Genomic DNA, 6,548 nt, shown 5'->3' with positions numbered 1-6,548 from the left:
GTTTTTGGAGAGTCTGTATTTCAGTTGTTGTCTTGGTGGTGGATGTATTGTTGTTGTTAGGCCCGAGATACTGTAGCAGGAATTTTTTTTTCTTAGTTTTCTTTTATATTTTTTGGCTGTGTGCATCCGTAATGCCATTAGGGTGGTGCGTTGTTGCAGAGGCTGGGTGTAATTGGTATCTTTTGGTATTAATATATTCCCTTTTATCGAAAAAAAAGTATTCCTATTTGTATCCCCGAAGAAAAGTAAGCGTATTTGTTAGGCAAGCTTTGTTATTTAGGTGCGGGTGGTGGGCTTTGAATCAGCTGGCAAATTAAGTGTTGATAATTCTCTAAGTGGAGGCCGAACTATAACTATTCTGAAGTGACTATCGTTTCCCTTAGTTCCTTTGCTGAATCATTTCAACTTCATATGGCCCAAACTGTTCTGATGCAGCAAATTTTCCAGCGTCCTTCCGAGTGAGTTTGGGGATGAATTGAATGAGTGAATGTGATCTGGATTTCTGGAGTTCTGGACTTAACATAGACTGAGACTTGCTTGTATTGTTTCATTTTGTATGTTAGGCGTTAATTTAGCCTGGTTCACTGCTGTAGGTGGGTATAACTGTAATACCGTTGTTTCATTTCAGTGACCACCCAAACAACCCCAAAGAGGCAAATAGCCTTCCAAATTACTAAAAGAGTTAAGGCTGTTCACGTACCCGCATGCTGAGAGGCTTCTTCCGCTCCTATGTTTTGGACTGTCAGATCTCAGTTTGTGTCAATCTGAGCCGTACATTGAATTGGTCATTTTTGCTACATTGCCTGATCTAGAGGCCCACGGTTCAATGTCCTGGGTAAACTGCAGGCCGGTAAAAAAACCTTCCGTGACCTGCCCTCACCAAAGTCGCACCCCGGAACCCAGATCTAGCCCGCAATCGCGCCGAACGCGGGATGGCCAGGGGGTCTGAACGCCGGCGCGACGCCGACGGCTCCCGCGGAGAGAAGCGCCGCCGCCCGCGTCGGCCAGGGGCCTAAACGCCGGCGCGATGCCGAGGGCTCCCGCAGCGAGAAACGCCGCCGCGCGCGCCAGCCATGGTGCCTCAACGCCGGCGCGACGCCGAGGGCTCCCGCAGCGAGACGCGCCACCGCGCGCGATGGCCAGGGACTCCTCGCGCAGCGCTATGCCGCCAGAATCTGCAGCGCCCTGCACCCATCCTTTTTTCTCCATTGGGTCGACCTCCCTGCTCCATGAGGATGGTGCAGGTGAACGACCACAGCTTCTGTACCTCCCTGACGACGATGCGATATCCATCCGGCGCGTTCGCCAGCTATTGTGGACGTGATGGTTGACCCCTGCTGTCGATCGGAAGGACCTCACGGCTTGTGCTCCATAAGGTCAAGCCAACGAAGAAGAAATCCGAACCATGGTGAGCATCAAGATGTTCCGTTTCTCGCCATCTAATTGTTTGCATTCTGTTAGATGATTAATAAAATGAAGGAACAAAATCTGTAGGTGGTGGATGCACCGCTTCTATCCTCCCATACCGCCTTGAATTGTCCGTGGACTCACTATTGGTTAGCTGTGCTCATCTGGCCGGAATCAGAGGTACACAGGCAGAAGAAGAAAATGGAGCAGGAGGGAGACTCGGCGTCTCTTAGCCATGGTTGGTGTCCATCTGCAAAAAGCAACATCACCTCACCACTTGAGTCCATGTACCTGGTATGCGTGTACGTTCTTCTTGCCGTTTGTTTCGATTTGATGTGCTGCGTGTTAGCTGGTATCATGGACCACTTTTTTTTTTGTATTGGATTCTTCATTTCAGTAGGAAACATTGTTCTAGAGGCAAAGAGTGTGCTTGATTTAGATGCTCAATTGGGTCTATATTTTGGTCTTTGAGATGTGCTAAACAAAAATCCAAACTCTGTACATCTTAAGTCGATATTTCTTTCCCAGTTTGATTGTAGGTGCTATGTGCAAAACTCGATGTTAAATTTAGTGCTTGATATGTCATCACAATTTTAAGAACTGAAAAATTATTTATATGAAAGTAAGATTTGGAGAGTGATCGTTTAGTTATTCCAATGTCACTAACTATGTGGTGCTAAACATGATTGAGGGATTAGTTATTAGCGTGTAATCAAATTTTAAGATTTTGAGGATTTAATTTTGAAGATTTTGCATAACTTGAAGCTCTGTTAAACTACTGAAAAATATAAAACGATTTCTATAAAATATAAGGTGTAAATTTGAAAGAAGTTACCTGAGTTGTGCAGGTAGACTTTTATCTGTACAAGCTTGAAAAGGGATCTTAGGTAAAGTGGGAGTATTCAAAATATTTTTGGTTGAGAAATAATGTTTATCTTTTTCGGCCGGTAAATGAAGCAGTTAAGTGATGAAATAATCCACTAAACATGGTAGTTTTCTAAGGGCCTGAGCTTGAGCATTCCATTTATTCAGTGCATCTCATGCGAGTGGTATTTATCTTTAGAAGTAGACAGGAGTTCTCTAAGGGCATGATGTACCAGAATTGGCTTACATGATATGCATGTCTTGGATAGTGTTATTAACCAAGAGTTAATGATTATTGACTACTACTTATCAGCTTCAATTTTAGCCAATATATAACAAAATCATTACAAGGATCATTAGTGTCTGGGCCCATAATAATATATTCAAGGTCCAAAAGTACTAAAATAATCAGTGCCTGCGTCAATAATAATATATTCACAAACCCAAAATCATACAAGAATAGTCAGTGCTTGAGCCTGGGCCAACAATATCATAGATTGAGTGCTTTGTTTTCCTTTTTAGTTAGAGATTTGTAGCTTCTTCTAAGTCTACTAACCGGTTATACCTTATTTCAGTTTTAGAAACAATGCATGATGCAATTTTAGAAACAATGCATGATGCAATTATAGATGATGAGCATCTCAAAAAAAAAAAGTATAGATGATGAGAAGTTGGGATCTGAATAAATAATGGATGTATGCAACTTCTTTCCTCCAACGCATATATGGGGTTCGTCCCCAGGAAAGCTCAAGCACCATTATACAGTACCTCCTTCAATTCATGCTAGCACTCGTGCATGTACTGTGTATCCTGAATTGCATGGATCCTAATCATGTGTGAAGAAATTATTGACTCGAAGTTATAAAGTTGAAAATAATTCCGTTGAATTCCTTATTTTGTATGTTACAAACTATAAAAATATTTACATGCTGACTTGCTTAACTTTGCCAACCATTTTGCTTTGCTTGCCTCCATGGTGCACGAAAACCCGCACGCATGATATCATCCTTTAGTTTCATATTTTAGGTCTGCATTTATGTTCTTTTTTCTAATTTGAGATGTGTTTGTGTTTTTGTTTATTCTGATTGTTGTATTTTTAGGAACCTTCTCTCCTACTGATGGTGAAGGTTCAATGTATTACCTAGCGATTATGTCAGTTTGGCACACGTTATCTGTTCCTTTTACCATTATTTTTATCTGTGAGTATTCCTAATGTTGTGCTTGGACATGTACAATATATTTGTGCAAACAAGGCGATATCGTCAAATGTTGTCGAAATTTCATCAGGCAACTCTGTAAATTCAGCATGTAATAATCTCCAGGTGTTCTGGTATTGTACTCTGATCTTTTTTGTTGGAAAAATTCACGGATGTCAGATCCCAGAGGTGGCTCGGCAAGTTTTCTTTGTAAATTAAGATGAAAAAAATATATGATAACCAGTTAGCCCAAGAAACAACGATACAGAACAATGAAATACACATACAGTTGATCATGTTGGCTGTTAGTGTCACAAAAAGGGCATGTGAGTGCAATGCACAAGCCATGCAGGCGGCGAGGCGAAGCTCGCCTTTCCATCTAGTATTGAAGGTAGGCTAGAACTTTCCAAGCATTGGTCTGACAGTGAATTTCCTTTCTGTCCTTTTCTACTTGACCCAGTGACTGGGTCCATGGTAACCTGATGGGCCTTATATCAGCTGGCAGATGAGCGTTGAGAATCCTCTAAGCGGAGGCCCAACTAACTTTTCTGAAGTGAGTATCGTTTCGCTTCCCTGAATTCAGTGTCACAAATTTCTGAATCATTTGAAATATAACGTAGCAAGATATCTTAGCAATGGCGATGCACACTTTCACTTGTATCATTTTGTTTCACTTGTAGTCTAACACAAAACCAGCGATTCACACTTTCAAGCTCACTCTTTCAAGATGATAATGGTTGCACCCGGTGTCTACATCAGTCGTTATGTCAAGTGCCAGTTGAGATATGAAGGATTCGGTTTTTGAATTGTTGCGCTTGAGAAGAGCTAGGAAAAGGCTTAGGTGTGTGCTCAGAGATGTGGCTTCTTTGTACAAATTTCAACAATAATGCGGTGTTTGTTTGCAACCATTTTGGCATAGTCAACACTCAGGCTGTGAAATTGGTTCGATGTGTGCCGTTTGTGACCTCGAGTGATCGTTTTGAAGAACTATGTGTAGCAGCTAGTTTTGTGACCCCTGGTGTAAATTACCTTTTTTTAGTTGGCGTGGTTCTTCTCAATTTCATAGCAATCTAAGACTAAGAACATTGTACATTGTAAATGCCGATTATAAAATTTAGATTAGAAGCACACAGTATATCATCATACATCAACTGAAAAAACAAGGGAATAAACAATTTATTTGGATAAAACCAGTATTATTCTGTCATGAACATCCCTCCAAAAGAAAAACATTAAACACTACTTCCCCCGTTCTAAAATAAGTGTCTTAAGTTTTTCTAAATACGAACATATCTACAACTAAAATAAGTCTACATATATCTAAATGTAGATAAAACTGAGACATTTATTTTAGCACGGAGGAGGAGATCATAAGGGTCCCAAACAACACAGAGAGCATTAATGGCAAGGCTAGAGCAATTGTATCACAGTGTGATTTCGTTTCTCTATGTTTCTACTCTACCCACTGATTCGAGCAGTAAAGATTAAAAAGACGACCACAATGTTTTAGTCTGGTTTGGGGATTTGATTTCAACCTCCCAGGCTCACCAAGGGGCATCTGCAAAAAATGTTCTACCAAGGGGCGCTGTCAGCGGGCCGGGTGGTTTCTTTTCATTGCAAAAGGGAGATTTGATGTTGCTATACTGGATACGTACTTCACGGTCGTAAATGACCGTGACTTCAAGCCTTTATTAACAAATGAGACCGCTGCTACACGAACAACTGAACTTTCTGTACATAATTTATGTTTCTTTGACGTGTAGGTCTAACCATCTGAGATTACATGATTTGGTAGTCATCTTTACTGTGGATAAAGCATGTTCTGTAACATCTATGACAGAATTAAGAGGGAATCTACTTCAAGTTGAGAAAAAGAACTAGTCCATTTCATATGATGCCTTTCAAGTACTCGAAGTTATAAAGTGGGATGTAACATTATTTGCACTAAACTGCAAGTTTCAGCTTTCCTCAGCTAATAGAATTTCGGGGTATTGGCGTATTGCGCTCACCATCAACACTTTTTCATGAATAAATCACCCCCAGCCCAATCAGAAGCACTCTCCAGTTGAACAAATAACCATTTCTTGTTTCCCATGCAAGAGATTTGGGACAGAAGTTTGTAGCTAGGATATGTAGCCGTAGGATACAATTAAGAAGAAAAGTTAACGCAAAAAGGAGTGTGAGTGCGAAGCATATCCAGGCCCAATGCATGTGTATATTGGATAGTGAATCATCCCTGACTTTTTCTCGTGACATGCATCCATCAGACAAAAACATGTGTCCATCAGATTGAGCATCCAGTGGGTACAGAGCATTCCTGACTCCAAGTTGACGACTTGCCCGATATTGGTAATCAGTGGATATATATTTCGATTCATGGTGGACAGACACCACCAACTGGTATATTCTTGTTAGATTCTGTGTGCTTGGTCGCGCTGATGGTTTATGCGACGATATATATGCTATTGATATACTTTGCTTAATTTACTTCGCAGAAAGGCCAGCGCTCCCGTCATCTTTATGTATCCGCAAATCTTTATCGAAAAAATGTATCCACAAATGCCAGATAAGATTCGAGATACCATCCTTCGTTTTGAGAGATAAAATGTCTTGTTTTTTCTTTGGAGTGTACATGTCTTATTAATATGGTAATCTAGAAAATTTCCCGCGTTAATAGCTTAGTTTAATCAAGTGAGATGGCACTCTAGTACTGGGAGCGGCCTTTGCTGCTGATGATTTGGTCGAGTATCTTCCGGAGTAGTGTTAAGTTTGGGCTCCTTTCGCCAGGTGGTTTGCGAGAATGATGATTAGGAAAGCTACGGCCGGCTATCCATAATCCACGTACATGTGTTGATGAAAACAAAAGCTGCACGGCTGTGCATGCTAGCGTCTTTCGTTGGATACTTGGATCACACGCTATTAGGTCTGCAGTCTGCGGAGAACTTGATGCCAACGAGCCATTATCATAAGAACTTGAATGATACGTCTCGATCACTAAAAGTAAAAAAAAAAAAGATATTAGATGGAATTGAACTGAATTTTTTTTCTGCGAAAATGCAAAAAGACTTGCTTTTCGATGCA

General features: G+C 40.9%; 1 long non-coding RNA gene across 1 annotated transcript; it reads left to right on the top strand.

Annotated features, from left to right (window-relative positions):
• Positions 1-848: 848 nt before the first annotated feature.
• On the top strand, positions 849-3,554 carry LOC127301288 (uncharacterized). The gene is made up of 2 exons (XR_007851978.1): positions 849-1,408; positions 1,495-3,554. It is a non-coding gene; the product is annotated as an uncharacterized lncRNA (long non-coding RNA).
• The last annotated feature ends 2,994 nt before the right edge of the window (positions 3,555-6,548 follow it).

Source organism: Lolium perenne, chromosome 5, assembly GCF_019359855.2.
Source record: "Lolium perenne isolate Kyuss_39 chromosome 5, Kyuss_2.0, whole genome shotgun sequence".
Classification (NCBI taxonomy): domain Eukaryota; kingdom Viridiplantae; phylum Streptophyta; class Magnoliopsida; order Poales; family Poaceae; genus Lolium; species Lolium perenne.
The sequence above is the reverse complement of the archived record's forward strand: the minus strand, read 5'-3'. Positions and strand labels throughout refer to the sequence as shown.